The 26,437-nt window shown below is 47.3% G+C and overlaps 1 protein-coding gene across 2 annotated transcripts in view; it reads left to right on the top strand.

Annotated features, from left to right (window-relative positions):
* The first annotated feature begins 231 nt into the window (after positions 1–231).
* TNR (tenascin R) overlaps positions 232–26,437 on the top strand; it is a 406,518-nt gene continuing 380,312 nt past the window's right edge. For both annotated transcript variants that reach the window (XM_014845339.3, XM_070497987.1), the window contains exon 1: positions 232–665. The gene's annotated coding sequence lies outside the window, so the exon portion shown is untranslated. The remainder of the gene's footprint in view (positions 666–26,437) is intronic.

Here is a 26,437-nt window from a genome sequence, read left to right on the forward strand (position 1 = left end):
CCTTCCTGTCTGGGTTGGCCAGAGGGGAGACGCTGGCTGTACAGGACCCTGTATGTGCAGAAGCAGTCCCCAAGAGTTTGTGGGTACAGGGAGTGTTCCTGTGTCTGAATCTAGACTGTTCAAGAGGAATCAGGATGCTTTTCTTTTCTGTCCACTAGGGGGCTGCTTGTAGGGGGATGGAAAAAACGGAGGCTTAAAAAAAATATCATGCTGCTGAAATTTCACCAAGAGGGGAAAAGAGAGAGCGCGTGAGAGAGAGACAGCAAAGCAGTCCCAGGCTTCCTCGTCTCTTTCACGTCAGAGGCAGGAACCGACTGTGCTAAGGCTGTTGGCTCAACACGCAGAGACGGAGAAAGGCACAGACACAGAGAGTGAGAGAAGAGGGGTCCTCCCTGACCCAAGGAATTACCACTAGTGGAGTAAAGCCACCTGACTTTTTGATCTTATTTTGGTTGCCTCCTCTTTCTCCTTCCACTCTAGCCCTGCCAGCTGGGGTTTCATTTCTTTCGTAGAGCCTCCTCACTTCCTCCCAGAAAAGGAGGAAGGGAAGAGAAGAGAGAGGTGGGTTCTCTAGGTGAGTGCATCAGCTGGCTCCAGCCTGAACAGACAAGAATTCTCTTCGCAGGAAGCTCCTCTCGTTCCCCTGCCGCCCACCCCCAGCCCCGGTAAGTCCAGCGCACTTGCTCCTTTAATTTCCGTGCTAGCGTGATTTCAGCACCACGGAGAGCTATGAGATGCCATCGGCTCCTGTGTGTCTCTGTGTGTTCCCGCAAGGCGTTTGGCACTAAGGTTGCATCTGTCTCTCTGCTGCCAGTCGAGCCGGTTTCTGCGTAGGGAAAAGAAAGGTGCAAAACTATGTCTGCCTAATTAAAGGTAGATGTGGACTATGGCCTTATGGGGGTGTGTGTGTGTGTGTGTGTTTGTGCTGTTGCATAAGACAGGTGAGGTCTGAGCTAAATTGCCAGTGGGTTTCTGCGTGTTTCCATGTAGGACTGTTCTTTTTCTATGTAGATAAGAGGGAGGATTTGGGGAATTAGTCACGCACCTTCTTTAACTCTTTCCCAACAGGCCATCATGGAGGGAAAGTGTTTCAAGGAAAGTCTGGGGGGTTGGGAGTGGGGGTAGAGTTAAAAGTTATGCTCTTCTGAGACAGCTCTGGAGGAGGTGATTTTTAAAATGTCAATTTCCCCAGGATTCTCTGGGCTCTTGCTGTGGAGAGAGCCCAATCTGACCTTTTGCTTTCTCTCCTAGTATGAATCCGTGGCCAGTGGCCAGGTGCAACAGGTGAACATCAGGTTGGGGCTGAGGTCCCCCTGACTTCATGGTGGTAGGAAAGCGTCAGTATCTTGAGCTTTGCAGAGGTTGGCCCATGTGGATTATACTACATTTGCAAGGAGGCAGGAAGTGCCCTCTGCTTTTCTGTCATCCTTGACTATGTATGGTTGGAAAGAGGACAAAGTCTATTCTGCCTTTTCTGCCAGTGAAAGACAGCTCAGGAGAAAGATTTGTCTCCATATGTCTGGGGAAGCAGAAGTAAACCTGACTCAGGAGGCTTGAAGTAGTGCTATGTCCTTCAGTACTGAGAGGCTCCACAAATGGGCTCAACATTACTTTAGGCTTCATTGCTATGACTCTTTGCAAGATGCTCCTCCAGCTCCTCTGCTTCCTGCCTCTCTGAAATATGTTCAATAATTCCCTGAAGTTGTGTTGGTTCTGCCTTGGAGACACTATCTACCTGCACCTCTCTTCAGTCCTGGCCACACTTGCTTGGGTGGGGCCATTCAACAAGTGGTGCTGGGGACTTCCTTCAATCTCAAAGTCTCTATGGAGCCAGCATCCCAGGGGGCTATTTTAAAGAGATGTGGCTTCTTGTAAAAGCAAACCTTGCTTTGACTGGCCCCTAACTATTTAAGGTTCTGGTCACTTCCTTCAAGTATGTTGGGACAGGAGAGAGTAGAGGTGTGGGGGTCCACTCCTTCCAACTGCCAATGAACTTGAGTGGTGACTCTCTGTCTTGCTTTTAATTCAGCACCTTGGGCCCCTCCTCTAAGCTGAACAAAATAGTCTCTGCCTCTGGTTGGGGAGCCTTCTGGATAAGAAACATAGTCCTGAGTGAAATGGTACCACTGTCTTTTTTTTAAAATGCTTGCCATTGGATCCAGAAACCTCAGCCTCTCCCTAGAATGGCAGGAAGTACAATGCAGAGAGGAAAAGAGTGAAGTCAGAGGTTGTAATGGTAGGGAAAAAAGACTGAAATAGACAAAGCAGAGCATCAGAAACCAACACTGACTCATTCATATTTCAACTCTCCCAACTTCTCTCATTCTTAAAATCTCCGAATTTGAACAAGAGAATGGATGGATTTCTGCATGAATTTTAAGCCTGAAGGCTTAAAAAAAATCCATGCCCTTGCAGTGGACCCTATCCAAAGCCACTGTCTATTACTGAAGTCACCATACGTAGTGGTAATTATCTCAGTAATGCCATTAAATTATCTCTGAAAGAAGTGCTCAGTGCCATTACTGGGCCCATTTAATACATGGGGACAGATAGGCACTTAAAGTGGTAGGCCAGAGGGTAGCAAAAGTGGAAATAGAATTTCTGTTCTCCTAATATCTCGTCACCTGTGAAATGCATAAATGCTCACGTGTGGGAGAGCAGGGATGGATTGCTCCCCAGTGGATAGATTTGCAACCGAAGCTTTTTAGTGAACTCAGTGTGGAGCACTGGCTTCTCCCTGGTGAAGAGTGAGGATCAGCCAGGAGTCTCAAGGTGTTGCTGGCCTTAGGTTCTCAGCCAATAAGATGGCTAGGAGCCAGATGAAGACCTCTCTGGGCTTACTGTGAAGAGAGAACCCCAGGCTGGTGGCCTCCAGGCTGAACTGATGTCACACACCTGATTGCCACACTCACCTTGCCCCAGAAATCCCAGTTGAAGGCACCCTTGTGGGACGGATTGCCATGTATGTCTTGGCTTTAGGTGTTTGATGACTTTGCTCTCCTCCAAGTCTTCTCTGGGAGACCTCTATCCAGTTCTCTGAGGCTCAGAATGTGCGGAGGATGATTGAGGAGCAGGGGAGCTGGACTCTGAGTAGCCACAGAAACTCCCAGGAGAGGAGTGGGAGACTGGACACAAGCCCACCCCACATCCAAAACCTCCACTCCCCTGGCAGCCCTAGCCCTCATGTCTGGTCAGCATTTTGGAGAGAAAGCCATCGTGTTCTCATATCCAGCCCTTACTCATGGAGCAGGAGCAACTCTGATGGGCTGCCTTTGAGATCTGGGGACACAAGAGATGTGGGAGAAGGTGGAGGGAAGGAGAAGGTTGGCATCCTGCCCTATTTCCTACAGCCACAGGTTGCCATCTTTTACCTGGTGAGTGCCACTGTTCCTTTTTTTCCCCCCTAATTTACTTAAAAAGAATTCAGGTGTAGTTTGCATGTAAGAAAACACACTGATCTTAAGTATTCAGATTAGTAAGTTTTGACAATTGTGTACACCCACTTGACCACTACCCCAAATAAGGTATAAAAAGTTCCCTTGTTCTTCTTTCCAATCAATCTTTCCCTCTCTAAACCCCGTCACTTTCTGACTTCTCTCACCACAGCTTCCACTGCTCCAATTTGCAGTGGAAATATATTGCTTAATGTGTTAATTAATAGATGTGTCATGTAGAACCTAGACTTTTAAAAGAACATTTCAGAGGTCTGAGGCTATCACTGTAGGGTAGGTGGCAGACAGGGTTGGGGAGGGGTGCATTCTTCATCCAAGTTTACGGTCATGATGTTGGGAAGTCAAGTGGTTATTTCAAGTGTGTGTAAGTCACAATAAAGTCCAAATAGGAACTGTGGAAGCCCCTGCAGGCCCCTACCTCTGCACTGAACCTGAGTTATTTGATGGTACAGCGCATGGAGATGATGTTGAAATTTCTATTAAAAACTTGGAATTCAGCATTGAGGTGGCAGGGCATGAGTCATCCCATATGGGCTCCAGGAGGGTGAAGTGAGGAAAGAATATCCGTGTGAGCTTACTAGGGAAAGAGAGAGGAGAGTTCACTGAGGAGACCTTATGCCATGAAATTCAGCTCTGTCCAAAAAGGTTGTGGCTGAGGAGCTGCTAGTTCTTCCTTATTCAAGAGTGGCTTTAGAACCAGAAGACGCTTTGCAGAGACTCCTGTACCATCATACTATCATGACTCCATCCAGGGATGTCTCCATTCATCCTGCTCCCATCCCTAGTTGTAGGCTGGGGCATGGGGTCTCTTCTATTTTACAATGAAGAGACAGAGGAGTTATCACAAGGTTTTGATGACTTTGGTAAATATATATATATATATAATATACAAATACACACACATATATATATGTAATTGGTAAATATATATATACACACACAATACGTACATAACCAGTCCTGATATCTTGCTTGTCCAATTCTCTCTCACTCTGTATCTGTAGATGCTCTGTGTTCAGGGAATGTTGGCTAGAGATGGGGCATTTTGTGCCCAATTCGAACATGAGGTCCTCAACTGAAAAATCAGAGCTTCTAGCAGATCAACCAGTATATCGGAGTCTTTAGTAGACCTCAAAATTTGTCCAAGTAGGTCATAGAGTTGCTTACATGCTTGGTGGGAAAACATGTCCTCTGCCTCCCTCTACTCTGAGACGTTACTTCCCTGTCCCGGAGCACCTCCTTCTCAGGCTCTGCCCCTTTGCGGGATTGCCTGCCTCAGAGAATGCACCCAGCCGGCTCAGTTATGGGAAGGCTCCTTCCTGAGTCAGCTCTCCCTGCTGGGGTGCCACAGAGGGAAGAGCGCATTACTAAGCCACTGGGTCATGGCAAGTTAGGGAACAGCCACAGTGAGGATTCGCTAACGTCTAGGCAGAAGTTTGTGCAGAAATGCAAAATTTGAATAATCTCCACAAAGCCAATTCCAGTAGATGAATTGGGAGAAGTGCAAAGAAACACCTTTGCCTCCTCTTGACTATAGGCTGTGTTAATAAAGATCAGATGAGATTCCCCACGTAACTGGAGTATCATCTGAAGAGCAAGTTCAATGGGAAGGGGAAATTGGAACAGAGGTGTTTAAAAGCTATTTTCCAACCAAAAATAAGCATCACTACATCTTTACCTTGGAACAGGACTTTGGACTAGAGCTTTATTGATACATTTAGAACTTTATTGATACACAGCAAGTAACGATTATGTCAGCTGGCAAAGGGAATTTAAGCAGCCTTGCCCTCTTCTCTTTCCCTCCTTTGTATACATAACATAAAATTTACCATTGTAACCATTTTTTAAGTGTACAGTTCAGTGGCATTAAATATATTCACATTGTTGTGCAACCATTATCACCATCCATGTCCAGAACGTTTCCATCTTCCCAAGCTGAAACTCTGTAACCATCAAACGGTAACTCTCCATTCCCTCCTCCCTAGCACCTGGCAACCACCACTTTACTTTCCATCTCCACGAATTTGACTACTCCTGGTACCACATATAAGTGGAATCATTCCATATTTGTGCCTGGCTTATTTCACTCAGCATAATGTCTTCAAGGTGCATCCATGTTGCAGCATGTGTCAGGCTTTCATTCCTTTTTAAGGTTGAATAATATTCCATTGTATGTTTGGACCACATTTTGTTTGTCCATTAATCCCTTGATGGACCTTTGAGTTTTTCCTCTTCCCCTCCTTTAATTCTGGCCAATTCCCTCTGCTTTGCTCTCCAACCAAGTGGGAACAGGAGACTCTGGTCTCTGGAGTTGAAATTCTTCCCCTTGCCTGTGAAGACCAAGCAGGTAACTTCCTGGAGGCAAGTCGAGGAGGATAAGGAGGGCAGGTGCACTCCCCCGCCAACCACATGAGTGGGGTCTGTTTCGCGTACTCTGGCCCTCATTGTTAACTGTTCAAAAGATACAGTTCAAGTAGACTAGGATCCTAAACCCTCCTCTATTCCCCACTGTAAGTGCCCCAGTCTTACCTCAGAGAGGTACCAGGAGACAGGGAGAGCCCAGCTCTCATCTTTGATGGGCCTGTCTCCTGGTCCTTCCCAGCTTACTTATCATAAGGTGAGACTCCATAATGAGAGAAGGAGTTGTGGGGTCAGGGATCAATGAGCCAACAGACTCAGTACAGTTCTTGACGGATTCTAGCCCTGACCTCCTAGGGACCCATGTCCTTAGAACAGGCACTGCCCAAGCCCTCCCCCACTTGGCTGCTATGATAGCATCTTATGCTCTGGCTGTAGATGACTCAATAAAGGGTATTACAGGACCCAGGAGGAATTCATGGTTCTATTATTCTGGGTGTGTCCTCATCATACCACATGGTATGAAAGAGGAAAAAGCTTAGAACACTGATCCCATAACAGTATCACCCTAGAATGGCTACCGTTTGATGACAGCTTGGCAACATCTCTGGGCTGGAATTTGGTCTTTGATTCTAGTGCACATAAGAATTCACGTTCCTGGGCCCTGGCAGCTTGGATCTTTCTATTGCTTAATGATAATACCAGCCAACATTGACTGAGTGCTTGCTATGAGCTTTGGCCAAGTGCTTGGCACCGAGAATGCCCTTAATAAATGTTTCCTGTTATTACTATTAGTAAGCACTTTAAATACTTTGTGTAATTTAGTCACTAAAACATTAAGACATATACAGTTACCCCATTTTACAGATGAGGAAACTGAGGCATGTTGATGGAAGTGACTTGTTCAACTTTTTACAGCTAAGATGTGACACAGCAGGGACTCAAGCCAGGATTCGAAGCCTGTGCTGTAACCGCTGTCTTATTTTGCTTTATCATTTGTTTGGCAATTAATGATGGCTCCCTTGTGATTTTTCTTAAGCACTTTTAGAGGAATTTTACATCTTGCATTATTGCTAAATCCAAGTGCCTCTCAATCTAGATTACCTGTTCTACGGGGGCTGGGAGAGTCCCACACAGGACCTGGCACATAGTAGGCCCGATATACATGGTCTCATTTGCTGCTGGTTCAGCTCACCCTAAGTATAGGAGTTCCCATGCTTGTTTCCCTTGTGCAGTAATAATAATGGAGTGTTCACAATGTGCCAGGCACTAGACCAGGCCGTGCAGTCCACTATCTCGCCTGCTTCTCATGGTCATGGGAACCAGCCGCTCTCACTTGTTGGAGGCGCCTGTGTGGAAGGCGCTCTGCTAGGTCTTGTCCATACCTCCTCTTAGTCAATCCTCACAACAACCCAGGAGGAAGGTTGGCAAGGGAAACCCTTGTCTCCAGCCGAATGGGAAAGGGAGACTCTGGTCATGGCACAGCTTGAGTTGAAATAGTTGCTTTTCCCAAAGAAGACCACAGAGAACACGCAGATGAGGGAAACAAAGCTCCTGAATTCAGAGAGGCTAAATAGCTCACCTGAGGACACACAGCTAGCAGGTGGCAGGGCTGGTTTTGAACCTGGTCTGTTTGAAGCAGAGCCCAAGCTCTGTCACTCCTCTCTGCTGCATCCTTTCCCACCCTGGGCCACGCGTGCAGCAAGAAGCAAGACCTGGGGATTTATTACCAGGACGCTTGGCTTCAAATTTCTGCTCTCCCTTGTCAGGACCTTGTGCCCTTGGGCCATAATTTATCTGTCTCAATCTGAGGTTCCTCATCAGAGCCTCTCCACCCACCCTCCCCACCCCAAAAAAGCCTACAGAGATGAACATGTCTTTTTTTTTTTGGTGAGGAAGATTGGCCCTGAGCTAACATCTGTTACCAATCTTCCTTTTTTTGCTTGAGGAAGATTGTTGCTGAGCTAACATCTGTGCCAATCTTCCTCTATTTTATGTGGGATGCTGCCACTGCGTGGCTTGACGAGTGGTGCTGGGTCTGTGCTTGGGACCTGAACCTGTGAACCCCAGGCCACAGAAGCAGAGTGTGTGAACTTAACCACTATACCACCAGGCCTGTCCCGAGCATGTCTTCTTCAAAAGGTTTTTATGACAATTAAATGGGGTGCAGGTGCCTAGGATGGCATCTGGCAGAGCAAGAGCGAGTGTGCCACCTGCTGTTTCCTGTGTCCCCGGGGCTGGGGACAGCCAGTGGTATTTGGCATTTTAACAAGCTAACAATTATCTGGGCTGACCTGGATTTTATATTCTCCTCCAGTGCTAATGGGCTGGGCTGGCCCTTGTTTTACATCACCTTGATTTTAAGAGCATGTGTTGGCTATTTTTTCTTCTTCTCCTTTACCACCAAGAGCCCGGCAGGCTGGTATTTAAAAATATCTGAAAGATGCCTCTTGCCAATTAATTACCTGGAAACTGTACCAGACTGACATTAATTTGAGCCTTAAGGAGACCCCGTGTTTTGAGCCCCATTCCACGCTCAGCTGGAGACCAGCCACGTTTGGATCCGAGTTCTCTCGCCTTGCCCTCCCTCCAGATTCTTCTGCCATTCTGAGTTTTATTTATGAAACATTTTCTCTTCCTTTATAATTATGTTTTCCATAAGAAGAACATCTAACAGCTACCTCCTGGCTGGGCTAGAGTAATTGTTTGAGTTTTTTGATGGCGTGCAATTTCAAGGGCTTGACTTTATATAGATTACCTCAAATTTATCTCAGCAAGCCCTCAGGAGAGGAGCACTGCCGGCCTCGCATGGTGGGGTAAACCCCGCAGCCAGCGAGGGCCTGCATCTGGTGGATGATCTGTTGATCTAAACGGAATTCTGTAAAACAGATACCTTACTAAAGCAGGTTTGCCAGCCTGTTCTGCTGTCTCCTCTGAGCTTGTCAGTACCAAGGTTGACAGTGGGGCTGGGGCCAAGCAACAGGTGCAGAGAGATGACAGCCCCCTGCCCCTGCAGCCTCGCCCGAGAGCGGTGGGCGCGTACAGACAGGGAGAGCAGAGCACCGGGCCAGCAGCTCCGCCAGCAGGAGGGCCAAGGCCCGAATAGCCGAGGAGAGCCCTGCAAACGGCTCTGTTGGAAAGGGCAGAGGCCACGCAGTCTAGAAGGGGCTGGCTCCTTGCGGTGACCCAGTCCGTGCCTTAGGGAGACGGAACTTATAAAGCCAGCCATAAGCCTCCCGTTCAAAGCCATATATATTTATAGAGGTATAAATGAAGTTTAATGCCGGTGAAATCACTATAAAAGCAGAAGACTTCATCTGTTTCTAGACGTCAGGTGCAGAGCAGTTCAGGGCTTCCTGCCTTCTTCCAGCTGAGAGCGCCGTGCCCACAGGCTCCCACGCGGCCCAGCTGCAGCTCGGGAGCAGCCGGCGGGGGTGGGAGAGGCAGAAGGTCTTCCGAGCATCTGCGAGCGAGGCCCCCAGCAACGAGGCCTTCCCCTATCTGCGAGGGCTGTTTAAAAGCAGCGAGGAAAAAGAGAACGAGGAAAAAGCACTGCCAAAATCAAGAGGCTTCAAACAGTCAGGAGTCTGGCTTTAAATAAAACAATTTGAGGAAGGTTGGCTTTTCATCTGCCTCGGAAGCTGCCAGGTTTCGGCTCCTCATCGCTCCAGATGGAATCCAGCAATGAGACTGCAGGGCCAGTGCGGACCGGCCCCACGCCTGGCGTGTCTCTCCCTGCCTGCCTTGAGTCCCCTTACTGCCCATGCTGGGCTGGCAGAAATGCTTGGTGAAACCCTGCCAGACAAGGGTTTGAATCCTGGCACTGCCACTGACTGGCTGTGTGGCCTTGGAGAAATCATTTGACTTCTCTGAGCCTCCATTTCCTTGCCCATAAGATAAATAGTTCCTACCTCTCAGAACTGCAGTGTGGGTTAAACGAGGTGTCATTTTCTATGTGAAGGCTCCTAAAAGCCCTGAGCACATGGAAAGTCTTCAGTCAATAGAATTTTACAGATGGAAATGTCTCTGGCAGAAGGGGTACATTTAGAGGGTGGAGGTTAGGGGTCACGTGGCTCCTTTGACAGTCATTCTCCCCACGGGGTTGGGGAGGCCTGAGACAGGCAGTGGACCACTCTCTTTTCATCTGGTTGCCAGCTCTCCCCAGTCCTGCAGAGGCCTCAGGGCCAGAGAGCCTGGGGCAGCCACTCCAGAGAAGGTTAACTGACCAAATAAGAAAGGCCTTATCTCTCTGGGATTGCCTGGGGCTGGGCTGTCTGCCCTGCAGATGGCTCCCTGGAGAGATCAGAGGAGCAATGCTGCCCACCTGGGGTAGGGTTCCCTGGGGAGCACGTGCCCTTCCAGACCTGACCCTCAAGAGGTCAGCAGATCATGCCAAAGACGTGGGTTTCACTCCTGGGTCACCCTCCATCCAAGAGAGGGGCCAAGTGGAATATTCTGGAGGAGAAGAAAGGGTGCTATTGATCTGGACTCTGATATGAACTGAGTGGGGCGGGGTGGGGAGGGGACCACTATCTGTCAATCTCTTATTAAAAATGGCTGAGGCACAGTGCAAGAGATATTAAAATGCAAAATAAGGGTGCCATGCCCTCCTCCCCACCCCCGCCCCTTTTTTCATTTGTATTTTATTGGCTTAATTTGTTGAGAAGGAAAAGCTCAGGCTGCCATCCTTGGAGAGTGGGAGGGAAAGGGAAGAAAGCCACCAAGAGGGCCTGTGGTGGCTTCCTGGGCAGCATCCTCCCTCTGACCCACAGGGGTCCCCTCCCAGGCGCCTGTGGCATGGCTTCTCTGTGGCTGGAGAGCAGGAGATGGAGGAGTACGGAGCTTTCTCTCTGCACACGCATCTTTCTGTTGCTTCCATGCTTTCCGGGCGGGGTCCCGTGGGCCTTTGGTGACCGCATTTCACAGCGGGGCCAGGGGACCCTACCTGACATGCCCCGACTCTGCCACTGTGGGAGCCCTGGGAGGAGACCGGCTTCTGCTCCTTGACACGTTTTGCCCCTTTCCTTTCAAGTTCTTTAGGTGAAATGTTGCTGAAGGGGCTCTTCACCAATGGCAGGCAAAAGGCTGCCAGAAAGGGTATAAAATAGCTTTTTCATTTCTGAAGTTTTGCGTCTCAACCCAGCTAGGCTTGGCAACTGGCCTGACCAGATCCTGTCAGTGATGAGGGACGAGCTGTGGGCAGTGGTTACCAAGACCCGCTTCCAGAATGTTTAGGATCTCCTGGGTCCAAAAATCACCAGCTGGGTCCCAAATAGCTCCTGGTCTCTTTTTCAGCAGCGTAATAAATCCTAACACCTACATGATAGGAACAATTGCCAGGCAGTAATCTGAGTACTCTACACACAGAAACTTACTAAATCTATACAGCCACCTCTGAGGCAGCTCCTATTATTATCTCCATTTTAAAGATGGGAAAACTAAGGCACAGAGAGATTATTTAATTTGCCTGAAGACACACAGTAAATGGCAGAGCCAGGATTTGAACCCAGAAACTCTGTGCACTTAGTGACCATGCTATCCTGAGCATCACTCAGAAACTGCCAGGTTCCCTGTTGCCAGAGCGAGATGCAAAAACTGGACAGTCATAGTCCTCACAAGCTTGGTTTGGATCACTAAGTTCAGTTTAAAAATAAGACCAGAGCAGTCACTATGTCTCCCAGGTGCTCAGGGCTGTCACTTCTTCCACTCCCCCTCCTTTGGGGAGTCATTCTGTTTTGTTTTTTTTTTTTAACAAAACCTCATCTATCTCCTTCAGGATGAGAAAAGAATCCAGCTCAGAGCAGGTGAGTTTTTGTCAATGCATTTTCCTTCACCCGATCTCACAAGGAGGTGTCAGTTCTCATCTGTCCACAAATGCCTCATTCGCTTTGTGGTTTATCCACTTCAGGGATTATATGGGCCACACTTGTAACTACCCATTCACTTGTGGGCCACTTCTTTTAACTCTCATTTGCGATTGTGCAAAATGGAGTTCCTGTAACGGATCCTCAAATGATCGGTCCAGCTGGGAAGAGCGTGGCGGGCAGATGCAGTGAAGCCCCATTTGTTCCTGTTGAGGTTCCTTGTTCAGCTGTGGGGACTTAAATTGAACACCTGGCAGCCAGGACCACCAGAAGATTGCAGGGGAGGCAGGGAGTGTTGGCCGGGGACATAGGGAAGTTCAGTGTAGCCCAGGCGTATCCCTGCTCTGTAGTCAGAGATGGAGATGGCGGCAGAGCATCAGCCAAAGGAGCAGGTGGGCCGTGCAGTACTTAGAGCCCCCCCACAATGTGCCAGACGCAGTGGCAGACTGAGCAAGAGGCAGCCTCATCCCAGAATAGAAGCACTGGGGACAGGAGAGGCCTGGGCACCCCAGTGCAGTTTTGGTTAGAGGCTAGTGTTTAGTTCTTGCATCAGGGCTGAGGGGGAACTTGGGGGCAATGCACATCCCAGCTCTGGGAGGGGTGATTCAGGGCAGAGAATCCATCCCAAGCTTGGGTCAATCTCCCACAGGCATGAGGACGCAGGGAGGGAGAAAGAATGTCAGTTCTGAAGGCAGTTGACCTCAGCTTGGGTCTTGGTTCTGCCTAGCTCTGCCCCCTTGGTGAAGTCACTGAACCTCTCTGAGCCCCTGTTTCCTCTGCTCTAACATGAGGATGACAATACCTCTTAGGAATTTTGTGAAAAGTGAATAAGGTAACATCAACGGGGCTCCTGGCAATTAATAGATATTCAATAAATGTTGATTCACTTTCCCCAGTAGCGATAATTTCTTGCGTTTTTGTTGTGCTTTGTGATTTTCATAGCGCGATTATATATATCACATTTGATCTGCACAGCCATTTGTGAAGGAGAGCAAAATGACTCATGAATTACTCCCATTTCACAGATTGGGGAATGACTATAGAGTTGCAGTGGCTTCTCCAAGATAGCACAGGTGGCAAGTGACAAAACTGAGATCACGACTCTTGCAGCTTGGGTTTAATCATTTCTAGCCCTTTTTGTTGTGCTGTGACTGGGCTGGTAATTGAACTCACAGAGATTGAGAAGACCCTCTTCCCAGATGCCCAGAAGACAGAACCCGCTTCCGTGGCCTCTGTAGCATCTCTGGGGGTACTGGGCAGAGGCTGGGGTGTCCTGCAGAGGCTTTGGCACCAGGCTCTTCAGTCCTTTCATTTCTACATGTGTCCTGAGATAGCTCCCTCACTAGATTAGTGCTGAACGCTATGGCAGCCGAGTTTCCTTTGGGCCAGATTGTCTTGGTTTTCCTGCCTCCCCAGCCAGCCATCTTGGGGACCCGAGTCACTCATCACAGCCTCTCCACAGGGACCAGCTCCCACCTCGTTCCACCACCAGCAAAGGAACATGAAGCCCGTGTCCCGCAGGCCAGTAGCCTCAAACGTTACCTCTACAGAGAAGCCCATCCTAATAATCTCATCTAAAATTGCTCTCCTTGACACCAAAAGTAAAGGCAACAAAAGCAAAAATCAACAAATGGGACTACAACAAACTAGAGAGCTTTTGCACAGCAAAGGAAACCATCAACAAGATGAATAGGCAACCTATGGAATGGGAGACAGTATTTGCAAACCACAAATCCAATAAAGGGTTAATATCTAAAATATACAAAGCTCTCATACAACTCAATAGCAAAAACACCAAATAACCCAATGGGCAAAGGACCTAAGTAGACATTTTGCCAAAGAGGACATACAATGGCCAACAGATACATGAGAAGGTGCTCAACATCTCTAATCATCAGGGAAATGCAAATCAAAACCACAATGAGATACCACTTCACACTTATTAGAATGGTTTTTATCAAGAAGACAAGAGATAACAAGTGCTGGTGAGGATGTGGAGAAAAGGGAACCTTTGCGCACTGTTGGTGAGAATGTACACTGGTACAGCCACTGTGGAAAACTGGATGGCTATTCCCCAAGTAATTAAAAATAGAACTACCATAAGTCCAGCAATCCTACTTCTGGGTATATATCGGAAGAAAATGAAATCACTATATTGAAAGGTATCTGAGCTCCCATGTTCAAGGAAGCATTATTCATCATAGCCAAGGTATGGAAACAACCTAAGTGCCCATCAACGGATGAGTGGCTAAAGAAGATGTGGTACGTATATGTCTGTATGTACAATGCAATATTATTCAGCCTTGAAAAAGAAGGACATGCTATCATTTGCAACAACATGGATGAAGCTGGAGGGCATTCTGCTACGTGAAAAAAATCAGACAAAGACAAATATTGCATGATATCACTTACATAGGAAATCTAAAAAAAGTTGCAGTCATAGAAACAGAGTAGAAAAGTGGTTGCCAGGGGCTAGGGGGAGGGAGAGAAAGGGAGAGGTAAAAAAAAAAAAAATAATAATATCAAAATAAAATAGCTCTCCTTGTCACTCTCTCTCTTTATTTTTATTTGTCACATTTATTACCAACCAACATAATATATATTTGATTTCTTCCTTATTATCTATCTCCTCTCAGTAGAATGTAAGCTCCCTGAGAATAGGGACTTATTGTGTCTTATGACTTAAGAATTCTGTCTTATTCACAGTCACATTCCTAGCCTGGAACACTGTGTTGAGCAGATATTTGTTGAGTGAATGAATGAATGGGTTTTCATCCAGTACTCCCTACTTCAACGAGACGTTGCCAAAGACCGACTCTGAGCCAGGCATTGTGTTAGTGGCTGGATGTGGAGTTGGATGAGACATGGCTCCCTGTCTTTGAGGATCTCCCAGTCTGGCTGGGGTAGAGGGGAAGGCACAAAGATAGGGAACCACCTCACAGCATAATGAAGTGCTAACATCTGGGAATAAGCTGTGTGTGTGGTGGGGGGGAGGGGGAAAGCGGTGGGGTGGGGTGACTCATGCTGCTTGGGGTATCTCATTAAGCTCCGCAGAGGAGATGATAGGTGGGCTATGTGTTAAGGGTGCATAGGCCTTTGCCAACCAGAGAACAGAAAAGGGGCACTCCAGGTAGAAGGAACAGCATATGCAAAGGCTCAGAGTCATAAAAGGGCATGTTGAAAGTTAACTGTGATGTAGCTGGAACACAGGATCATTGGGTCATGGTGATGCGGTGGTGAGAATCTTGGAAGATGATACTAAAGAAGGAGGTTGGAATTTGGGCCTTCCTCTTGGGATACCCATGGGGAGAATTACCACCTGCTTGGGTGCTGTAGGTGTGAAATCTTAAGCTGTATTGTAGCGTGCAAACTTGTTGCCTCTTTCATCAGAGAACTAAAGGTGCAGCCTAACCAAATTTTGTTCACCATTGAGATATTCTTTTATTTTAACCATATCTTGTACTGCAAGATCTCGAGCCAGGGAGTGATCGTGGAGACTTGGAGGTGGGCGGATGGGGCCTGCAGACCCCGGATCCCTTGTCTCTGGGAGACACTGGGGAGTGCTGTTTGGCTCTCAGTGTCAAAACACGAGGCCAGTTCTCCGCCACTCATGCTGCCTTCTCTACTCCCCCCGTAAAGATGACATCGCTCTGATTGGTAGTCCAGAGGTTAATGGTGAGATTGTTCAGTGAGAATGAGGGATAGACAGCCAAAGAAAGAAGAGCCCTGAGAGCAGAAACCTTGAATGCTCATTCTGTTTCCTTCAGCTGTGGCTTGTTTAAGAAGATTGTCTGCTCTGTTTCTTCAACTCCTTCTCTTCAGGAGAGAGGATGCGGCTGGGAGCACCCATGCCAGGGCTCTGGTCCGAGAAAGTGCTTCCCTATTGATTTGTGTGTCAGCAATTCAAATAGGGGTATTTATACTGCGGCTGAGCACCTAATAAAAATTTAAATTATCATTTAAAAAAACCCGGAAGGGTGTAACAACTGTTCAGGGAACAACCTCCTAAGGAGAGTGGATAAAACAGCCACATGCACAGTTCTAGGGCCTCGGGAAGGGAGCTGGAAGGCGAGGGCTGTGAGGTTAGCCAAGATGTGCCTCCTGCCCCTGCATTTCTCCTTTTAAATGCTTCTCCCTCCCATCCAAACCCCTCTCCCAGGCTCTGCAGCTCTGACTTCAGACCCGGGCTTCATCATTCGTTAGCTGTGGGGCTTGGGCAAACGACACACATTTCTCTCTGAGCCCTCCTGTTGCATAAACAGGAGGAAATGACAGCATCTCAAATGACATTGCATAGGCAAAGCTCTTGGAGCAGAGCCTGGCTCATAGTAGGTGCTTAACAAATGCTTAGTTCCTAACCCCCTTTCCTTTGCAGGAGCGCCTCTTCCCACTCTTCCCTAAAAGCCATGCCCTGCAGCCTACTAAAATTGGATTGCAGCCCGCTGCTGTCTTACTTGAAAGGGTCTGAGCCACTAAATCACACCTATGTATAAATGACTGGTAACGAATTAATAGGTTAGGTGGTGGCACTTATGGAATGGAGAGGAGAGAAATGAAGGAAGCTTTAATAGCAGAATGTCAGAAACCAGTTGCAGGCCTCCACAGAGATGTTTTGGGTGATGGGGCTGCTGAAATGTCCCTTAAATTATGCCTGTTAGAAACCACCTCTCTGCTCCTCTGTAAGGACAGGTGATACACAGCTCAGGAATCAGGGGATGGCTCTCTCAAACTTTAATGAGGGCAGCAGAGGGCTCACCCACCGCCCTGACCATTTCCATGCCCTTGACAGTGCCATTAACTGCACCTGCTCCAAAGTCCTGACCACGAGCTGCCCAATTCTGGCCACTCCTCTTTTCTTCTGCTCTAGCACTCCAAGTCCAGTGACCTCACAATTGCGTTGCTCTCTCCGAGCCCCTGACTCTGCCTTTTTCACTCTCCACCGCCTCATTTTACCAGGCTTAGAGTCCATCCTCCATCTTTACCATTAACCCCTTGCAAAAACCTCTCAGGACTTCTTGTCCTGTACTCAACTGGAAAACCCCAACCTGGCTAAGTCCAGTTACTGGCCATGCTCACATCTGAACAACCACACTTTGCCAGAGAAGAATAGATCGTTGTGCAGCCTGCTGTCGCTTTACAGTTATGGCTGTACATCTCAAGTGCATGCTGGAAACAGTCTGGCAATTCCACAACATTTCCCTCATCCATTTACTTTTCCACTCTCCAAAATGACAATTTTACATCTCCTTTCTCCAAAGACTGCCTACCGTCCCTTTTTAATGCCTTCCAGCTGATGGCCGTACCTGGTATTTGACAGACAGGCACTCCTTCATCTTCCTGCCACTGACTCCACACCTCTTGCTGTCACTGTGCCTGTCCTCTCAGTCTTCCCTCGTTACTCATGGGGGTCATGACTCTGCTCCTCGCAAAGGCCAACCCTCCTCCTGTGTTGTGACTTCATCACCTCGCCCTTCCTGAGGACTTTGTTCCTGCAATGGTCACCACTCCTCTCTTGAATCTTCTATTTCTCCCTCACGACTTCATTTTCCTGTAGGTAAATAAATGTGCTCTGATGTCTCCTACTTGAAAAAACATGAAAGCCTCTCCTGATTCCACTCTCCTTCCAGGTTCCACTCTATTTCTCAGCTGTCAGCAAAACTTATTGAAAGCATTGCTGTCCCCCATTCTCATTACCATTCTCTCTTCGCCCAGGCGGGCTTCCAACATCACCACTCCACAGAGACAGCTGAAGGGCACCGGTGGCCTCAAGTTGCCAAATCTCATGGTCATTTCTCTGTTACTTTCATCCTTGGCCTCTCAGCATCATTGAGCAATTATTCCTCTCCTTTAGCCACTATCTTCCCTAAGCTTTGGTGACATGCACTGCTTAGGTTTTCCTTCCATCCCAAGGGCCACTACTTTGCTGGTTTCTCTTTCTGTACTCAATGTCTAAAAGTTAGAGGGCTCCAGAATTCAGTCATGGATCTCTCTCTCTTCTCTAGTCTCATGTTCACCGCAGGTGGCCACATACCACTTGTACGCCAATAGCTACCGAATCCATGCTTTTAGCTCTGACATCTTTCTGGAACCCAGCTTAGAGAACTCAACAGTCTACCTGGTATCTCTACTTTGATATTTAATAAAGTCCTCCAACTTAAAGTGTCCAAAGAGAATTCCTGATTCATTGATGTCCTAAGCTTGTTCTTCTAGTCTTCCTCTTCCTGGTAAAAAGTACTACATCCAGCTGGTTGATCAAGTTAAAAAAAAAAAACAAAACCTAGAAGTCATCGTTATTTCTCTTTTTTCCTCACTCACCACTCCATGTTCAGTCCATCAGCAAGTGCCGCTGCCTCTACCTCTAAGGCACTTTTCAAATCCTTGCTTTACTACTAATGCCCCCACCCCTCACTTGGACCACTGCAAAGCCCCCGACTCTTGATCCTGATTGCACTTGTTTCGGATTGGCTCTCCCGGAGCCAATCTATGCTGAAGCTAAAGTGATCTATTGAAAATTTAAATCAGATTTTCTTCCTTCCTTTTTTAAAATGCTCCACTGATTTCCCCCACACTTAAAGTAAAATTCAAATATCTTACTCTGATCAGCAAAATTCTACATATCTCTTTGACTTCCATTTGATACCTCTCTCTAATATTCGCTCTCTTCCACTCATATTGGTTTATCAAAAACATCAATCTCAGCACCTCAGGACTTTTGCAGTATCTGTTCCCTAGGATTTAGAGAAATCTTAGGAAGCATCTAATTCAACTCTCTCCCTTTGTAGACAAGGAGACCAAGGCCAGTGGTGGGAAGTCTCATAGCAAAGCAGTGATAAAGCCAGGACGAGGTCTTTTGATGGCCAGCACAGTGCTCTTTCCACCAGAATGTGCTGGGTGATTGCTGCCCTCTGAATGCTTCACCAGTGTGTCATCTTGTGAGTTGCAGAGACCCTCACCTTGGTAGAAGCATAGATCTGGGATCTGGTTCAGTCTTGGCTGTGATTTTAAGCAAGTTAATCTGGTTGGCCCTAAGCACTGTTGTGGAAATTGTAGTCCTTAAATGTTACTATGGAGAGATTTGGGACTTTTAACAAAAATCTCATAGATCCAAAATTTCTGGGCAATATATGACTCCCTGAAAAAAGATTTGCCTTTTTTTTTTTTTTTTTTTGCTCGAGGAAGATTTTTGCTGAGCTAACATCTGTGCCAATCTTCCTCTATTTGGTATGTGGGTTGCCACCACAGCATGGCTTGACAAGTGGTGTAGGTGTTCGCCCAGGATCCAAACCCATGAACCCAGCTGCCAAAACAGAGCATGCAGAACTCTAATCACTAGGCAATGGGGCCAGCCCCTAGATTCCCCAGTTTTTGGTCCACATGGACTGTTTAGTAGATAACAAGGTCAAACTGTCGTTACAGTTCCCTTGTTATTCCTTAAGCAAGTCCCTTATCATTGCTTGGTCTCTTCCTCTGGAGTCATCCACGACCTGTCCTGTAGAGAGGATCTTCATTTCAGTCTGGCATAGATCTATGGCCTCTTCACACCCTTATTTTCATTTAGCTGTCACTCCTCACGTGCCACATTGGGGCTCATTCAAGCTGATTTCCACAGTTCCGCCCTCTTCCACCTCTCTGTTGACTTGCCTATAATCAAGGGTTATTTGTATATCAGACTTACCTCAGTGAAAAACAGTGTCACTTCAAAGGACTTCATATCATGCTATTATATAAACTGTTTTGGAAAAATAAGAATATTTTAAAAATACTCAGCCTTCGTTATAATTTGTGATCATATTTTTCTTTCTGCTTTTCCGCTTATATTCTTTATCATTGGCCTGACTTTGAGTTTTAAAAGTCTACACCTCAAATGCAGATCTTGCCTGAGCATTTGTTGACCTACTATCAACAAAAAGAATGTTTGCTCAGTCACAGAGCATATTCTGCTTTGTCTATCTACCTTCTGCAAACACGGACAGGGAGGGGAGAATGTCCTTCTTTGTGCAAACCATCTGAACAACACCCTCTACCTCTTATTTGGCTCCATGTACTTTAGGAGATGGAGGGATATTTGGGGTATAATTTTACTTTCATTTTGAGATTCAGATCCAAACCACAGAGAACCTCTCTAATCAAATTTTAAACTTAAAAACTATTAAATAGCAACAACCCGGACTTCATCTTACACCCCCAAAGATTCCACTAGTTTATTTCTGCTCTCATTTCTTGGCCTTCTATTCTCCTGCAGTACATAATGTTGAGTGGATGCCCAAATCATCTGTTTGAGTAAAGATTAGTTGGCTAGTGTTGGTTTGGCCATTTACTCCTCATCTGGATGATCTTTGAGATGTTCTTGAAGACTGATGTTTTAGCATACCCAATGGCACTAGTAACTTTATATCTTCTTCTTTCGTTATATTTACTATCATTTAAACAATCTATTTTCTGCTTCATTTACTTGCCCATTCTATGAAAGAAGCACTGGAATCCTCAGGGTGGCTCCTAAACACTCTAAGCTTTCTCTCCTCATTGCATTTTTTATGTACTTGGCACCTCAGAAGCTTTCTCCCCTCACTCCACTTCCATCTCCATGACACATTCTGGAATGCAGAAACGAACACATCGAAGAGTCCTGAGGTGAGAGACACCAATGGTTCAGGAACTGCCCTAGGTGATGAATAGCCAGCAGTGACGAAGACCTCTGAGCTCATGAGACATACATACATTCTAAGGGAGACAAATCCATGGTCAAGTTCTCTTGACTTTATCTCCTCAATATCTCTTACATCTGTCCATTTCTCTCTATCTCTAGCCTGCTAGCACTTTATTCAAACTATCATCATAAGCCCCTCACTGTCCTCCCCACATCTTCTCTTGCCTTCTTCTAATCCATTCTCTACACTTTAATCAGAGATCTCATCAATATGTATATCTGATCATGTCACTTTCTGCTTAGACCTTTAAGCACTTCTCATTGATCTTAGGACATAAACAAAAATCCTTAACAAGGCTCTGCATGGTCCAGCTCCTGCCTCTCTCTCTAGGCTTGCTCCTCCTCACTCTGGCCTTTAGACACCCTGGACTGCTTTCAGAGTCCCCCAGACTCCTGAGGCTCTGTTCTGTGCTGTGCTCTTCCCTCTTTGCCTCCCTCCCCTTCCCTCCATCCCATCTCTACATACCTTCCTTCCTCTGCCTAACTTATCTTCATCTGTAAATCTCAATTCAGCTGCCCCTTCCTCCAGGGAGCCATCCTTGGATCTCCAGACTGGGCCAGGTGCCCCTGATACATGCTCTTATAGAACCTTGTAAGTGTCTGTTTATCATTTAAAGTGTTTTAGTTGTGAAATATATCATATACACAGAAGCGTACATAAAACTCACACATCAAATTTAATCAATAATAATTATTCAAATTTAATCAATAATAGATGCAACCACCTTTAAGGTCAAGCAATAGAACATTGCTAGGACTTCAAGGACACCCCTGTACATCTTTTCCTGATCACAAACCACTCCCTCCACCAGAGATAACCGCTTTAACTGCTTTCCTGACTTCATGGTCATAATTTCCTTAATTTCAGCAGGTTTAGAATTTATCAGCTTAGAAATATATATATTTATAGTTTACATAATATCAATTTTATCAAGCTTGATCAAAATATTAAAAATAAAAATATCAAATTTCATATAAATGTATCAAATTATCAGTTTAGAAATATACACACATATATAATTATATATACATAAGATAACTTAATTAATACCCAGTTTCCCAGTAGTTAGTAAGCTCCTAAGGATCAGGGATGCTATTATTTATTTTTTTGAGGAAGATTAGCCCTGAGCTAACATCTGCTGCCAATCCTCCTCTTTTTTGCTGAGGAAGACTGGCCCTGAGCTAACATCCATGCCCATCTTCCTCTACTTTATATGTGGGATGCCTGCCACAGCATGGCTTAAGAAATGGTGTGTAGGTCTGCACCAGGAATCTGAACTGGTGAACCCCGGGCTGCAGAAGTGGAACGTGCAAACTTAGCCACTGTGCCACAGGGCTGGCCCCCAGGGATGCTGTCTATTTTGCTCACCTCGTACGCCTAGGGTCTTGCCTAGCCCCTGGGACACAGTAAGGCCTCAGGAGACATTTAAAAACTAGGTGAATGGAGATGATACCCAGGTGGACTCCAGATAAGAGCTGAGCTATTATGAGAGTCCTTATGAGGCTACAAATTGCGGGGTTAGGACATCTACTGCATACGAGGAACATGTTCAAAGGCATCTGCCACTTTCTCCCCAGAAACTTTAAATAAATAACAAAGGTGATTGAGCAAGCTCTAGGGGGAGATAATTATGTCTGTCTATTTGCATCTATTTATTTATGTAACTATCTATTTATGTATCTATCCAACCATGTAATATTATACAATATGCAACTATTAAAATAGGCTAGAAAAATAGAGCATCGTAGAAAAGCAGGGTGGAAAAACGATAACTGCCTTGTTAGCTGGCCTAAGTGTTGGCCTCCATTCATGACCTACAGGAATAAACCCTGTACCTGACAGCAACTCAGACCAGAAGACAGTGAGAAATAAAGTAAACTGTGTCTCAGGGATTTGATTCATGAGGGAGAAAAACTGTGGCAGGATCATGGAAACACATGAATTATTCACAATTCAAACCAGGTAAGAGGAAAGAGGAGGAGGGAATGACCAGAAAACACACATCAAGAAAATGAAGCTCTCCACGGCCAGGGAGAGGCCAGGGAGGGTGGCGGTGGGAGCAGCCTAACACGAGGGCTGAAACCAGGAGTGACAGAAGGAGGGAAACCAACTCGTCCCTCGGGCAGGTGAGCCGAGAACTCCTGGCGGGAGTGAGCGTGGCTCTATCGTCCCGGGGCCAGTGAACTGAAGGAGCATCCCTACCTCTGACAGCCAGGGAGTAGCAGCCGGCGCCCATGATTGAGTTTACGATAAAAGCTGGTGCCAGGTTCACTGCTGTCCTGTGATTGCCAAGGAGGGGAAGGCATATCGGACTGGGGCGGCAGGTGGAGCAGGGGTGGGGGCTGGTGGGGCTGGGAGTGGGGTAGAGAGGGGTCAGGAGGGTGGAGGGGTGTCACCCTCCGGAAGCACTGCTTTGTTCTCCAGTTGTGTGTGAGTGTGTGAGTGTGTGAGGAGAGTGGGGAGCCATGGAGAAAAGACAGGCTTGTTCCTTAACATAAAAGAGAGATTGAGGGTTGTGCTGAAGTGAGAGGGAGCCCATTGTGAGGAAGAGACCTGGAAGGGAACCTGAAGCCGGAGGTCAGGAGCCCAGTGAATGCAGGAGCGGAATGAATGAGAAGCCAAGGTATCTTCAGGAACAGGAGGACAGCTCAGCTGCTTCCAGCGTGAGTCAAGTGAGAGGCAGCCGGGGTGTGGGAGCGGGTCCATCTGGTTTAAAGACCCGGGTGGGGCGGACACGGCCGGTGCCTGCTTGGTTCTCCCCTAAGAGCACAGCTCGGTGTCTGCAAGTGTTTATAGAGCACTTACTCTGTGCCAGGCTGGGCGCATAGAAATAGGTCTGCTCTCAGCAAGGTTACATTCTAACTCAAGGAGACAGGTAGTAAACGTGTAAACAAATAATTGAATAAGGTTATTTTTACATACCAAAAAAGTGCTACAAAAGCAATGAAATCAGGTAATGTATTAGAGATGAACTGGGCAAGTGGGGAAGTGGAGGGTGCTGCTTTAGCCAGGGTGGTCAGGGAAGGTGACATTTGAGTTTCACCCTGAAAGATGAGCAGGAGCAGCCTTGTGTGTGTCTGGGAGCTGCACGAAGCCAGGAGTTCAGAAGGTAGCTGAGTAATGAAGACAAATGCAACCAAGAGGACAACTCAAACCCAGGGCATGTGCCTCACGGAACCTGGGTTGCCTTAATCTGTAAAACAAGAAGGTTGGACTAGCTGACGGCTAAGTCCTGCTAGATCTCAGGAAGTCTTCATGGAGAAGGTGGGACTTGACCTGGATCTTGAAGAAAGATCCTCAAAGCACTAGTGAGGTCATCTAAACCAGCACCAAAGGTGCATAGTTTCCTAGAACCTTTAATGAGAGCAAAACAGGAATCTCTGCTTCCCCTCTGCCCGAGGCGTGGTCGTCCTTCCTCCACCAGACACGAGATCTTTGTCCTAAAACGCAGCCTGTGTTCCATCTCTGCTGCCCCTGGAAACTTCGTTGAAACTAAAATCCATTACTTCCTGTTCCCATCGCAAAATACTTTTATTTGGCCACTTATCTCATTATGCCTTTTAAAATAGTTAACAAAGCCACCAACCGATCTGTACATCTCTTTCTAGTTGTAAACTCCTTGTTAATGTCTGAGCCCTGAGCACAGTGCCAGGCTTGGGGTAGGTGTCTCGGCAGAGGTTGAAAGACCGAAGGAACTGCGGATGGGGGGGTGTACTAGTCTGTTGGGCCGCCATAACAGAATACCACAGACCGAGTGGCTTAACCAACAGGAATTTATGTCTCACATCCAAGATCAAGGTGTCAGCGGGTTCAGTTCCTGGTGAGGACTCTCTTCCTGGCTGGTAGATGGCTGCCATCTTGTTGTGTCTTCACCTGGTAGAGAAAGAGGGAGCTCTGTGGTCCGTCTTCCTCTTATAAGGCCACTAACGCTGTCAGACCGGGGACCCATGCTTATCACCTCATTTAACCCTAGTCGCTTCTGTAAAGCTCTGCCTCCAAATACAGTCACACTGGGGTTAGGGCTTCAACACATAGATTTTGAGGAGATACAATTCACTCCATAACAGTAGGTAAGGATGCGAGTGAGTGGGAAAGCTCTAGAAACAGTTTGAATCTCTCTCTTTGGGCAGAAATGCGTTGCTCAGAGGGGGAGTCCTGGAAAAATGGCAGGGAAGTCGCCTGCCGGGAACCTGCCTCCATCTGAACTGCTCCCCTTGCTGAGGCCGGGACTGCTTCACCTGTGGTTTTTCCCTCTGACTCTGTGGAAATGAGAAAACTTAGGAGGAAAACACACTTGGCTCCCTCAGGGTTCACCCTGGGGCGAGTAAGAGAATCAGATGCTTGTCCAAGCACTGGTTTTGGCAGTGAGGAGGGTGTTGGGAGAGTGGGAGGGAAGGGACAACAGTGGGGGAATAAAGGAGCAATTGCTCTGTCTCCCGGCAGGGCTCCAGGCCAATCATCCCATCACAGCTTTTCTAAGGAGGAATGCTCCGGCCTGGACATCTTTGCTGCAAGACTAGTCATTCCAGGGGAGCAGCCAGGGGCCAGGCAAGAAAAGCAGAATTAATGAATGCTTTTTGAATGCTTTCTTTGTCCTAAGGCTATTCTAAGTGCTTTGCATGTATTAACTTATTTCATCCTCATATTGGTTGCCTCATTTTGATGGGAAGACTCAGGGAGATGAAGTAACCTGCTTGCACTCTCACAGCTGGTGATGACTGCTGTGAGCCTCAGATTTGCGCTTTGCAGGCAAGACCCTAACCAGTGCACCATGCTGCCAAGGGACCATGGCATTGGCTGTCACGTGCACCTTCCAATCGGAGGGCTGCAGAGGGGGCCTGAGGACCTCTGCCGAGCAATGGTAGCCTGGTCTTTTTAGGTCATGCCCCGACTCCCCTGACATTGCCGTGTCTGAAGCCCATGGTGGGCTGCAGCCCGGACAGAGCTGCCACCTCTTCTGAGGCTTGGGGGCTCTAGGTGGGCTGGTGTCTGCACTATGAGCTTTTTTTTGGGGAGCTTTTCCTCACCCAGGTTTCTGTAGGGTGGGGGCCAGAGATAAGGAGGGACATGGGACCAGAGGAGAATGGAGAGAGAGGACAGAGAAATGAGGCCACAGAAATACCTGAGTGGCCACAGGTGACAAACAACTGCAGCCTCATGTGACCTCCTTATCTGTAACTGGGCAGGTGCAAGCATCGAGAGGAGGGACAAGTAAATGTCCCTGATAGTAAAATTCAGAGAGGCCCCTGGCCAGGAATAGTCTTCTTGCCCAGCGCCCTAAGATGGTGGTGGAGATGGAAACGTGGACTCTCTTATAGGGGTGATGTCTGCATCCTGAGAAGCACTATATGGACTCAGGAGACCTGATTTCTGGGCCCACCTTGGCCATGAACAACCCATGTAACCTTGGACAAATCATAATCTTCCCGGGCTTTGTTTAAATAAAGCGGCCATATGACGGATCTCCAAGGCCCTTCCAACTCTTACAAGGTTCAGGGCTTGTCTGACCCCTTGGGGTACCAGAGTCTCAGTTCATCAGTTTATTCAGGACAGGATGAGAGTGTTAATGCACCCATCAAGGAGAGAATAAAAGTCCCCATGATTCTGCCAAGCTCCCAGGCCAACTCAGCTTTCTAAACTGCCCAGACTTGAAAAGCTCCCCTGAGTGACCAGCACTGCGGGTTCTGCCCGCTCCTCCCCTTCTTTGCCCAACTGTGACCTTGGCCACCTCATCCCCCATCCAGGCCTCCAGTTCCCCCGCTTCAAGGGGGCAATGGCAGTCCTTGCTGCCTGCCTTCCTCTCCTGGGTTTTATGGGATGAATAGGATAATGTTTTCTAATTACTTGGTGCTCCTCGGAGCACGAGTGCTGTGAGTCAGGATAAAGGACTCTTCTAATCTAGTTGCTTTCAGAGATTATTCATCCAGAAAAATAAATGAGCATTTAAATGAGTGTGGAGGCTGGGGAATGCAGGCCAGAGAAGGCCACGACGGAGGCGCGGGGGCAGGGGCCAGGACGGAGCACTGTGGGGTGGTTGGCAGACACCCCCTGCTCT

Source organism: Equus asinus, chromosome 25 (genome assembly GCF_041296235.1).
Source record: "Equus asinus isolate D_3611 breed Donkey chromosome 25, EquAss-T2T_v2, whole genome shotgun sequence".
In the NCBI taxonomy this organism is placed as follows: Eukaryota; Metazoa; Chordata; class Mammalia; order Perissodactyla; family Equidae; genus Equus; species Equus asinus.